This window comes from Lucilia cuprina, chromosome 6 (genome assembly GCF_022045245.1).
Source record: "Lucilia cuprina isolate Lc7/37 chromosome 6, ASM2204524v1, whole genome shotgun sequence".
In the NCBI taxonomy this organism is placed as follows: domain Eukaryota; kingdom Metazoa; phylum Arthropoda; class Insecta; order Diptera; family Calliphoridae; genus Lucilia; species Lucilia cuprina.
The window spans coordinates 42987693-43001490 of NC_060954.1; the positions used below are offsets into that span (position 1 = coordinate 42987693).

At 30.2% G+C, this 13798-nt stretch overlaps 1 protein-coding gene across 1 annotated transcript in view; it reads right to left on the reverse strand.

Annotated features, from left to right (window-relative positions):
* Nucleotides 1-11889, reverse strand: part of LOC111682943 (protein qui-1) — a 122500-nt gene extending 110611 nt beyond the window's left edge. Inside the window, exons 1-2 of the mRNA XM_046954107.1 lie at nt 11817-11889; nt 6690-7140 (exon numbers count right to left, since the gene is read on the reverse strand). The gene's annotated coding sequence lies outside the window, so the exon portion shown is untranslated. The remainder of the gene's footprint in view (nt 1-6689; nt 7141-11816) is intronic.
* Nucleotides 11890-13798: the final 1909 nt, after the last annotated feature.

Below are 13798 nucleotides of genomic sequence, written 5' to 3' on the forward strand. Positions count from 1 at the left end.
AGTCTATAGTCTAGTCTATAGTCTAGTCTATAGTCTAGTCTAGTCTATAGTCTAGTCTAGTCTATAGTCTAGTCTATAGTCTAGTCTATAGTCTAGTCTATAGTCGAGTCTATAGTCTAGTCTACAGTCTAGTCCATAGGATAGTCTAGTCTATAATCTAGTCTACAGTCTAGTCTATAGAATAGTCTATGGTCTAGTCTATAGTCTAGTATATAGTCTAGTCTATAATCTAGTCTACAGTCTAGTCTATAGAATAGTCTATGGTCTAGTCTATAGTCTAGTCTATAGTCTAGTATATATTGTAGTCCATTGTCTAGTAAAAATCATAGCCTGTAATCTAAGCTATTTAAAAGTCGGTTGACTAGTGAAGTTGTAGTCCAATGTGTTTGGAGTACTGCAGAAATGTTCATTAATAAAATGAATTTTCCATACCTGATGTTTACATATATATTTTTGTTTCTCTGCTTCTTATTATATTTCCCTGTTAACTTCTACCGAAAAAAACATTTTAATACAAAATATGTAAATATTTTTATGAATTTTCATGAAAATTGTTGCTTCTTACTTAATTTTTTATTTGTGGAGAAAGGGAGGATGGTATGCTTGGAAAAGGTTTGTAAATATGTATATTCTTATATATGTATATATAAATGTTTATGTATGTGTTTACAAATAAATGTATATTAGTTGGCTCTGTGTGAAAAGCAACATCATAAATACAATTTTATATTGACTTTTTTATTTGTTTGTGTTTTTTTTTCTTTCTGGATTTTCATAACAGTATTGTTTGCCAGGAAAAATGTTTGCCTGTCTGTCTGTTTATATATTTAGCTCTATACATAAACAAGAGCGTTATGTTGCGGCCTCTTTTCCTGCTTTGTAATTATTATTTAGCTTTTTTTTTCGTTTTCTCATTCGTTTTCATATTGATTTTCAACATCCAGCCAGCACATGCTTTTTCACATGTTGCTTTTTTTTTGTTTGTTCCCTTTTAACAAACACTTGTAGATTTTTCTATTAATGTTGTTTTTTTTTTCGTTTTGACTGATGAATAAAAAATAGAAACATGTTGTAAATAACTAGAATTTATTGTTGTTATCCTTGTTGTATGAAAAAATGTAAATCGTGACTTTTTAAAGTGGGCAACATGTGAATGATTGTTATGGATTTATTTTGGGAAATTTTTAAAAGAATTTAAATTTAAAAAAGGCCTGGGAAAATGGGTAATAAATAGCTATAATAGGTGATAGATTTAATGTAAATAAATACTATGTTTATGGGAAATTTGGGATAATAAATTTACAAAGACTTTTAGCGTAAATAGTGGAAAGAGGAAAAAATTCTTTAAAATGTTAAAAAAATTCTATGAAAATGTAAAGAAATGTCATTTATCAGATTTGTTCTCATATAAGAGATCAAACAGGAAATCAGTATATTGTTCAGGGAAACAATATAAATTTTCTGTCCATCAACAATTTTTTTTCAAAAAAATCAATAATTAAATGTTTTCAATAAGTGAAAAAGGGTCATTACCCTTAAACGTTTCTTATATAAATTTGTTTCCATTGTCTGCTTATTTTAGCTAACGATTTATTTAATTCTATAACAATTATTTTCAAATGACTTGTTACCGCATATCAGCAAATATATACATACTTACGTATGTATGTGTGTGTATGTACTTACGATGAATGTTAACAGTTTTCGTAATGAGAAACTTGTGATGTGCTAAAAACACATTCTTTTACCACATTAAATTTATATAATTTTTTATTTTTATTATAAATTTTCTTGTGTATTTTTCAAAGATTAAATATTTATGCACAAACACATTAATTCAATATGGGCTCTTAAATTTTCTTATTTTATTTAACAAATAAATATTTCGAAACAAATTGAACAGAATCCACCATATTTAATGAAGCAAACGAAATAAATAAAAGAAACAAAACAAGTACGAATTTATAGTCGGACGAGGCCAACCATAAAATATCTTAAAGCATTTAAATTGAATTGTACGTTGCCTCAGATACACTTAAGCCATTTATTGTTGAATAAAACTGGGGATATTTAAGTGAAATTTTGAAGGGTTTTTATAGTTGCTAGGGTCAAATAAGGCCCTATATTTATATAGTTAATGAGGGTCATCAAGGCTAGTATAGAACTTGGTTGTGCAACTTCGAAATACAAGTATATTAAACATAAAACATAAGTATGAACATAAAAGCCCTATTCGGCGGGTTCAGTTGTATGGAAACTAAGTGAAATAATAGACTGATCTTATCTATTTTCAATAGGCTTCCTCCCTGGACAATAGAAACATCAGCACAAATCCAATATACCGATTCAGAGCATATATTATTGTACGTTACAAACTTCAGTACAAACCCAATATACCCTCCCACTAAAGTGATATAAGGTATAAAAACAACTAAGTGTTTTATATTCGGCTGTGCCGAATTTTATATAACCTTTACCACGATATATTAAAAAAAGCGTCAGTACAAGTTTTATTACAGAAAATCAAAAAATATAAATCGCAAAACGAAAAAGTACCAGAAAGTCTCATTTTAAATATTTTCAATCAATCAGGTCGCATTAAAGCCAAAAAGTACCAGCCATAGAACGAAATAGTACCAAAAATCCTTTCCTAACTTAGGACTTTTAATGTTTGATTTTATGGTTCATTAAGCATGAAAAAGTACTAAAACGTTGTATATTCTCGTTTACTTCACATTTGGTAGTAAATTCAAAAAGTAACTTTTGTTGTTCCTTTATAAGTTGTGACTATGGGCTCTCTGTGCTTAATGTAATGTTTCTAGAAAATTATAGAAAAATTCAAAAAGTACCTTTCATAGAAAAAATAGAAAAAAGTCCCCTTTTATGCTTTCTCACCTAATCCGGGCTCTACATAATTATATCCTATACCACTTTAGTGGGTATATTGGGTTTGACCTGATGTTTGTAACGCACAATAATATTGGTCCAATACCCACCTTAAAGTATACCAATCGGCTCAGAATCATTATCTGAGTCGGTTTAGCTATGTCCTTCCGTCCATGTAAACCTTGTAATCAAACTACAATTCGTGATTTTGAAGATAATTCAATGAATTTTAGCACATGTTCTTCTATGGTAACGAAATCGGTCCATTATTTCACCAAGCCCTCATACAACTGAACCCGTCAAATTGTGCTTGTGAAACTTGTAATCAAACTACAAGTCGCAATTTTAGAGATAATTCAATGAAATTTAACACATGATCTTCTTTAGTGCCGTAGAAAATGGTTGACATCGCTTAATTATTTCACCTAGCCGCTGTACAACTGGACCCGCCGAATTGGACTAATATACTCGTATGTCGACAAAAAGCTGCAAAACCAAGTTCTATACTAGCCTTGATGACCCTCATGAACCCTATAATTATAGGGCCTCAAATGACTCTAGCCCCTATAAAAAAATGTGACTTTAATGTCCCAAATTTTATTCAACAATAAACAGCTTAAGTATGTATATCTGAGGCAAGGTACAAGTCATCTTAAATGTTTTATTATGAAAACTTAATCATATTTTACTTTTTGTAATAGGTATAGGGTATTATATGTTCTTCCTCGTCCGACTATAATTTCTTGAGCGACATATAAAGTTTTTTTTTTCCTTTGTAGGGGTTAAATGGAGCTTTCTTAAGACACCTGACAAGGCTTTTTTCTTGAAACGAGAGAAAAATGTGTAACAAATTTCAACAAATTATGTTGAAAATCACAACCTGTATCGAACTTTACATGGACACACAGACGGATGGACGGAGAGACGAATATATGTAAGTCACTCGACACAAAAAGTTATTCTGAGACGATTTGAATAATTTCAAATGGGTGTGTGATCCATATTTTTTGATGTTACAAATATCAGCACAAACTCATAATACCCTGTCCATTGTAGTCATGTATGGTAATAATAATAACGAGCAACAACCATAATAAACCACAAATAAAAGAAAAAAGAAATACTCACACATAAAAATCAAAAGAAAACCAAATCCCAACAAACACGGAAGTTGAATCTTAAATTGAGAAAATATTTTATCCAAGCAATTTATATAAAGATAAATTGAAATTAAAACTGAATGCATATGAATGCATTTTTACACCGATATTATTTAATTATTTAATTTTTGAAAGTGATTCTGCAGATTTGTTTTCCAGTAAAATGTTGTGTTTTTTACAGACTTTTTTCCTTATAAAAAGGTATATAAATAAATCGTGGACCGATTTTGGTACATTAAACAAATTTGTATTACTATTTTCCTAAAGTTTTATTAAAATTTAAGTCACTAAAAAAGTAACCCTCATTACCAGTTATGGAACGATTTAAAAAATTACTCTTCAAATGTTTGCTATAATGTTTGTTGGGTGGGGGTAGGCTACTAGATGCTGCTATATAAATAAATGAAAATAAATGAGTGTGAGTGTTTATTAAACAGTCAGTGTATTTCTAATTGCGGTATATACTTATGTAAATAAATGTTTATTGAATTCGTACAACAACACCAATAACAAAAATTCAACCACAAGAACAGTAACAGCAGCAACAACATTAAATTTAGTGCTCATTATGGCAATAAACACAACAGCGCCAACAACAACAACAATTTTATGTGTTTGCATTTCATTTTAATTAAACAAAAACAAAAAATTTAACAGAAAAATTGAGATCCCAACAAGAAAATTGTTTAAAAGAAAAAAAGTTCATAGTGTGAATGGATAAATGATCCAGGAAAACAATATACTTTATAACGTTGCATACACAAACATACCTCAATGGAAAGAAATATAGGTGTGTCATAATCTACTGAGACCATTCACAAATAAAGCCTAGTATATAGCCTTGTTTATAGTCTAGTCTATAGTATAGTCCATAGTCTAGTCTATAGTCTAGTCCATAATCTAGTCTAGTCTATAGTGTAATCTATAGTCTAGTCTTTAGTCTAGTCCATAATCTAATCTATAGTCTAGTCTATAGTCTAGTCCATAGTCTAGTCTATAGTCTATAGTCTAGTCTATAGTCTAATCTATATCCTATAGTCTAGTCTATAGTCTAGTCTATAGTCTAGTCTATAGTCTAGTCTATAGTCTAGTCTATAGTCTAGTCTATAGTCTAGTCTATAGTCTAGTCTATAGTCTAGTCTACAGTCTAGTCTATAGTCAAGTCTATAGTCTAGTCTATAGTCTAGTCTATAGTCTAGTCTATAGTCAAGTCTATAGTCTAGTCTATAGTCAAGTCTATAGTCAAGTCTATCGTCTAGTCTATAATATATTCTATAGTGTAGTCTATAGTCCAGTCTATAGTCTATATACAAATAGAGAAATACATGTATATTTTTCTGTACATATGTGTACATATTTGAACCGCTCATGACTCGAGAGTGTTTGAAAATGTATTGTAAACAAATAGTAAAAATATTGCCACTATTAATGTCTAAATTATTAGACTAAAACGAAAAAATAGGATTATTTTAAAGCAGATGTTCTCAATGTATTTTTTTCAGTAAAAATCCAAGATTTGTAATAAACGGAAGTTTTTTTTTTTTTTTGTCAAATATATACTTAGTTGAGGAAGTTAAAAATTATGTACATAAGAGTGAGATGAATACGAATGACTCCCTGGAATTAAGTATCAGCGTTTGTAAATTATATAGAAATTGTGACAAAAGTATCAAAATCACACTTAACAATATAATGATCCTAGACCTTTTACATTCAGAATCTCTGTACATTCTCAACTCACTCGTTTTAGAATGTTTATTGTCTTGTTGAGATGTTGTTTGTTGCTTTTTTTCCCTCAAAATAAACATATTTTTGTTTATTTTTCCAATCGAAGTAGTAGTAATAAAAAATTTTAATATTTTCTATGTGCCTGTATATTGTTTCCAAAAATAAGATCTTTTATTGTAAACATTTCCATGTGTCTGAGTCAGTAAAATTAAACACAAGAAATTAATTATATTTTTAAGTAGTAATTAATGGTTTAAAGAATTAATTTTTTATGCCTATAGGGAAATTTTCCTTAATAAAAATGTAAAAAAAATATTCTTTATTGACATGGGGGAAACAAAATTAACTTCATTGAAAATGTTTACTATGTAGAGATTATTTGGAAAGTAATAAAATTTTAAAGAAAAAAAATGTGTAAACTATAAAATGTTAGGCGAAGGTTCAGGGTTAATTTGTTTAGAGTATTAGGCAGCAGATTTTAGTTCTAGTTCAGTTCTAGTTCAGTTCTAGTTCAGTTCTAGTTCAGATCTAGTTAAGTTCTAGTTCATTTCTAGTTCAGTTCTAGTTCAGTTCTAGTTCAGTTCTAGTTCAGTTCTAGTTCAGTTCTAGTTCAGTTCTAGTTCAGTTCTAGTTCAGTTCTAGTTCAGTTCTAGTTCAGTTCTAGTTCAGTTCTAGTTCAGTTCTAGTTCAGTTCTAGTTCAGTTCTAGTTCAGTTCTAGTTCAGTTCTAGTTCAGTTCTAGTTCAGTTCTAGTTCAGTTCCAGTTTAGTTCTAGTTCACTTCTAGTTCAGTTGTAGTTCTAGTTCAATTCTAGTTCTAGTTCAGTTCTCTCTCTGCAGATATAAATTAAAATTGTATTTTTAACATAAATAACAAAAATATTTTAAATAAATTATTTTTAATAATAGATACTTACCATATGCCTCTCCCTGTGAATCTTTCAGTTCGAAACTAACATAGATTAGGAGCCAGAGGTGGTCGATTTTCTTTTTTTGTTTGTTTGTTAAGAGCTGCGTATTTTTTCTATTATCTGATATTATTATATTTTTATTTTAATATTTTTATTAACATGTAGTTATGTATGTATTTTTTGGTATTGTATCTTGTATCTCAATATTATTAAACCACAATATATTTGTTTATAAATAAAACAACAATAGTTTTATTACTAATAACACATTTACTGTGTACGTTAAATAAATTCTTGATAAGATAAACAAAATTTAAATATTTGCATTTAGCTTCATGTACACATTTCGCTTTACAATTTTTCGTTAGTTGTTTTGTTTTTAGATAATTTACATTTATTTCTTTCACTGTATTTTCATACACAACATTCACTTGCACTTAACTTATATGTATGTTTTCTGCAATTTTTTTCCAAAAAAAAAGATAAATTTTAATAAACAAATAATATTTTTAATTTAAATTATATATTTATAAATTTTATTTATTTATAGTTATATTTTTTGTTCATTTATTAATAATACATACATTCTAGGTTGATTATGGAATAATTTTTATTAAATTGATTGATTTTAATTGAAATCATTATTTCTTTATTTTAGAGAATAATTTACAGATTTTTTGTGTTTTGTGAATTGTTGAATAGTTTTATTTATTTTATTTAAGCTTGCTAAATATATGTTATTGTCCTGTGAAAATATTTTGACGTTTAAAATATCTATACATTATTTACTAAAATCATCAACTATTTATTAAACATTATTCTCTAAAGGGTTTAGTTTAGCAACAATTTCTACATCGTATTGCATACAAGCTAATCCCAGCAAATACTCGGTAATGACTTGCACTTACATTACCACTTACTTTTCAATGACTTTGATTTAGAAATTCTTTCTTTTTTTTAGAAAGAGAAAGAGGCTCGTAATGCCTCTGTATACTCTGTTATATTACCCAAGTTCGTTTTCAACGTTTTAACTCCAAAACCTGGAAAACCTAGCTATGCGACACCTAAGTATTATCGACAGAATACTTCGATGAATAAGCTGCCACAATCAGGAGAAATGTATTTCGCTGTACACCACAGGATGGTATTTTGTAGTTTTTACCACGATTAATGGCCATTCAAGGACCCACACCGAGGATGAACTTTGACCTGTCTGCTATGCATACGATGTCGTAATACTTTTAATACTTGAGAAGAGCTTAACGGAGAGGCCTCAATGTTAACCCGGCGAAGACGTAAATCTTCCATTTGGCAAGATAGACAATAATTTCTAAGTTTAATTAAGATACCGGTGATAGACAGAGTTAAATACCTACTTAAGTGTAATCTTTGACTATAAAGACGACAGGATTAACATGGTACATCGGTGCTGAGCGAAATATAAAAGAATTATAGGCATGGAGACTTAGCCCTATTATGACACATTGGCTTTAAAAAGTGTAATTAGATCAATTATAGCTTATGCTTCAACAATCTGCTGGACTTATTAAGTAAGACAAATAGTGTAAAATCAAACAACTACAGGGAGTTAAGTATACAAAGATGCTTGGGTATAAGTTTTGCTATGAGTACTATGCCACCATGGCTCAGAAAATAATGCTAAATTCTTCCACCAATCCCAGTAAAAATAAAACGAAGTACTTCTAAAAGAATAACATTTATCACCACTTCAAAAGTAGCACTAAGTGAATTTGTTCATCTCTTGTACAAGTGATGTTTACTGACTTCCAAATAAGCGAAGAGAATCCAAAACACCCCTTCTATGATAAACCTGTGTTAAAATCATTACTTCTTCAGGTCTGTTTTTGTACTTCCATGGAGTAAATTCTACTTCCTTTTTGCTTCTTTGGAAGTTCTTTTCTTGCGGGGACGTTGCTACACGGATGGCTCCAAACTGGGCAATAAAGTGGGCCTGGATTTCAATATTGAAGACCCAAAAACAGAAATATTCTACCGTTTACGTAATTACAATAAAAGCTTCTAGTCAGAAATCCGAGCAATAACGGAATTCGAAAACAAAAATTACGGCGATATAAAGTGGAAGAGTCTCTCAAGTTAGTAGGGTAGAGAACAAGAGCGAAATTAAGACCTATCCCTAGCAGACATCTGTTTCAATAGTGGTTTATCAATAGGATTTTGCTGATTGCTTTTGCTGTAATTGAGTCAAAGCAATCAGTAGAGTAATGCGGCTGAAACTTTAAAGATTCCAGTACTTTAATGTCCGAAATCTATCAAGCGTCTATTCCATATTATTCTGTTTGTTTTTAATGGAACAAATCCAGGTAAAAACTACAAAAAATCACCATCTCATTATATCAAAAAAAACCCAGGTCCCTTGTATTCGGTACGATGTTTTACTATCTCCGAGAATTCTATTGCCACAGCGGTGAAACTGGGCTGTGGTCAGGTGAAAGCATCGTGCTTGATTAAGTCAAAAGAATGCCGTATATGTTCAGAGAGGAAGTGTATGCAATTGTGAAAATATTTCGATGGTATAACGGACGAGGTGAAAACCTTGAGGGATGCAAGATTGTTTACTGAATTGTTTCTGCGAATAATAATTACGAACCGGTAAATTCAACAGTATTCAAAGATCATATAGTCACAAATGACAATGCTAGCCTCTTACTCTTCCCTGGTGGTGATGCGAAACATCTATTATCTCAAATTTGATTTACGCACTTTTCAGTTTTCAGTGTATCTTTTTCCAAATAGTATTCCTACTTGAGAGGTCATATCAAAGTTTCTTGCAAGACTTGTTATACAACTTCAATGCGCTTCACTTACTTTAGAGCACCTGACTTTCATGAGACAGTTTAGCAGAAAGCAAGGACAGGTACGTCTAGAGTCGATTTTAGACTAAGACTCAGGTTATGAGTTCATAGCGTCGGATATTATTATAAGATTTCAGTAAAGTGCGTTTAAGTCAAATTTTAAAAGGGCCTTATATTGGGGTAGGGTCAATTATGGATCGATTCGATTTTTACTCATAATAAAATAACATGTGTCGAATATCAGCGCTATACTCGTATTTTGAAGTCAGTAATGAGCGTTAAAATCATTTTCTGAGGGGACCTTTTATAAAAGGTAGGGTTCATTATAGACCGATCCCCATAGAATTCGGTAGATAGTTTTTTGGTCGTAAAAACTTACTAACATCGAATTTTATCCCTAAACTCATATTTTTAAAGCAGTAATGGGCATTTAAGTCATTTTTGGAGGGAATCATATATGACGGTTGGGGTCAATTATGAACCGATTTTAACATAATTTTGTAGAGAGAATTTGGTTCATATAAGACTTATTTATGACAAATTTCATCTTTACACCCTCATTTTTAAAACAATTATAACTATTAAACCTGTTTTTCGGAGGGCCACTTGTATAGGGGCTATACAAAAAAGTTAACCATTATTGCCCATTTTCAATATCAAACAAACCTTATCTATAGGGAATTTTTGTGTAATATTTGAACCCTCTAGCATTTTTCGTACGAACTCTATAGTGCTTTCAACAGACAGATAGACGGACGAACGGACTATATCGCCTTTGAATTTAATAAAGACCCAGAATAATATACTTCTGTGAGTCTATGATCAATATTTCGATGTGTTACATGTTTAGAATTTAGTGACATAATAACAAAAGTTTTGATGTTGAGGACATGCGATAGGAATTATGGGAATAAAGTTTTCTATTTAGGTTTTAAATTTTCCATAGCACCCGTGCTAATATATCCACCGAACATAGGTTAAACAGTTATACATATGTTTATACACTACAGCACTTTAGGGGGGAGGGTATATGGGGTTTATGCTAATGTTTGTAACTCATAATAAGATTAGTCCTATATCCACCTTAAAGTATATCAATCAGCTCAGAATCATTTTCTGAGTCGATTTAGCTATGTCCGTCCGTCCGTCCGTCCATGTAAACCTTGTAATTAAACTATAGGTCGCAATTTTGAAGATAATTCAATGAATTTGGTACATGATCTTCTATTGTCCCAGGAACAAAGTCTATTGAAAATGGTTAAGATCGATACATTATTTCACCTAGCCCCCATACAACTGAACCCGCTGAATAATATTAGTCCTATGCCCACCTTAAAGTATATAAATCAGCTCAGAATCATTTTCTGAGTCGATTTAGCTATGTCCGTCCGTCCATGTAAACCTTGTACTCAAACTATAGGTGACAATTTTGGAGCCAATTCATTGAAATGTGGCACATGATTTTCTATGGAACCATGGACTAGTAAACATCACCTAGCCTCCATACAACTGAACACAACGAATAGGGCTTTTAAGTTCATAATTATGTTTAATATACTCGCATCACGACAAAAAGCTGCAAAACAAAATTTTATACTTGATTTGATCAGCCTTACGAATTCCATAACAATAGGTTCTCATATGACCCTATCCCCTGTGAAAAGCCCCCATCAACATTTCACTAAAATGTCCACAATTTTATTAAATAATAAAACGGTATGTATATCTGAGGCAAGGTACAATTTAATTTAAATGCTTTATTATGAAAACTAAATCACATTTTATTTTTTTGTAACAGGTGTAGGGTATTATATGGTCGGCCTCACCCGACTACAACTTCTTACTTGTTTTAATTATGTAGATGTATTGAATACAACCTTAATCTGTATTTTATTCATATTTTGTAATGATCGGCCTCATTTACAGAACATTAATTACTATTTGTTACTAAATTATTTAAAAATTGTGAAATTTTTCCAAAAACATCGATCTATAATAATCCAAATTTATGCATATATTAAAAAAAAGATTCAGTCGGTATTTAAGATTTAGTAAACCCGAGTAGAACATCGTTGCTTTTTAAATCAACATTTTTACTAATTATTTATTTTATAAGTGTAGGGAAAGTATTATTTAAAATTAATTTCTTTTTACTTTTTTATACTTTAGCGTAAATAAGTATTCACATTACTTTTTCATAAAATTTTTCTTTTTCAACTCTATAATATTTCTTTTAACTGTAACAGTTTTTTTAACACTTTTTATATCTAAACCATATATTTTAACACTTTTACTTTACATTATTATTGAAATTATGTCGATTTTCTTCCGCTAAAGATTTTCGTTTGCCACAATTCGTTACGATTTCAAATACTCAACTGAGCCATTATCAAATAGTACACCGAATATTGGGTATAATTCTGATTGTTTTTACCTTTTTTTAGTACAAAATTTTCGACAACTGCGCAGGCGTTTAATATTGGTACTAAAATGTTTGACCAACATCAGTGAAGAAAGCTTTTGGTGTCTCTCTCTCGCTCTCTCAATTGCATTCTCTGGGTTTTATTGTTTTAAAAACTAATGTTTCACTTTCCATTTTATAGCAATTTGTAATGTAGGCACCAACACACACCTGTAAAATTATGTTTGAACCCAAAAAAATGTCAGAGCCTAAACAACACTGTAAACGAATTCCTGGTAATTTCGATCAAAATTTGTATGTTTTGTGTAATGAATTTTAATTTAACGAACTTATTTCATTGTTTTCCAAACACATTCGATTCCTTTTCACGAAGGTGAACATATGAGAAAAAAATTTATGATTAAAGTTTAAATGTGAATATATGTTGTTTGTATATTCTATTGTTGTTGCAACATTTAGTTCAAGGTAAACATTTTATTTGTAATTTTTCTGTGAAAATTGCAAAAAAATAATAATAAAAATGTTTGCAAAAAGGCGGATTTAAATTGCAACTGGTTTGTGGTTGTTTTTGGAAAATTAAAATAGTAATCGATTGGATTAAAAGTGTAAAATAATATTCACATTGATTAAATATTAAAGGAAAATATCATAACCAGTATTTGTAAGAAATTAAACATGAAGCTTGTAATAACAAAAACATTTCAATTCATATAATAATGAACATACAGTATAATAATTATAAATTAAATTTTTTTCTTATATTAACAAAAACTACATATTAAATATTTAATCAATGTGAACGCACCTTAACCATTTGGGTTTAGTTTATTTTAGGATCCTTTTTTTTGTGAAAAAAAAACATTTTCCAAATTAAATTTGTTTTTCTTCGAATAATGTAACAAATGTGTGGTTAAACTGATGAGATTAAAAAGCATAAAAAACATGTTCCCTATTTACAATCAAACCAACCGCCTACAGTTGGGTGCTAATGTAGGGGTTAAAACTGTATTTACACAATAATAATTGGCTAAGAGGATTTTAGACGTCTGCAGACTTTAGCCTTTGGATTGCTCAAAAATCTGTTGTTGTATTGAATTTTGTTAATACTTTAAAAAAGCATTCTTATTTAGTGTAATTCTTATTACATTAAAATTTATGGAAAATATTACGCTTTAATTGAGGCTAAAAATACATTTTCCTCACCTATTTTTTTGATTTAGTTTTATCTAAGTTCTAGTTGAGTTATTACTTAGTTCAGTTCTAGTTCAGTTCTGGTTCAGTTCTAGTTCAGTTCTAGTTCAGTTCTAGTTCAGTTCTAGTTCAGTTCTAGTTCAGTTCTAGTTCAGTTCTAGTTCGGTCTAGTTCAGTTCTAGTTCAGTTCTAGTTCAGTTCTAGTTCAGTTCTAGTTCAGTTCTAGTTCAGTTCTAGTTCAGTTCTAGTTCAGTTCTAGTTCAGTTCTAGTTCAGATCTAGTTCAGTTCTAGTTCAGTTCTAGTTCAGTTCTAGTTCAGTTCTAGTTCAGTTCTAGTTCAGTTCTAGTTCAGTTCTAGTTCAGTTCTAGTTCAGTTCTAGTTCAGTTCTAGTTCAGTTCTAGTTCAGTTCTAGTTCAGTTCTAGTTCAGTTCTAGTTCAGTTCTAGTTCAGTTCTAGTTCAGTTCTAGTTCAGTTCTAGTTCAGTTCTAGTTCAGTTCTAGTTCAGTTCTAGTTCAGTTCTAGTTCAGTTCTAGTTCAGTTCTAGTTCAGTTCTAGTTCAGTTCTAGTTCAGTTCTAGTTCAGTTCTAGTTCAGTTCTAGTTCAGTTCTAGTTCAGTTCTAGTTCAGTTCTAGTTCAGTTCTAGTTCAGTTCTAGTTCAGTTCTAGTT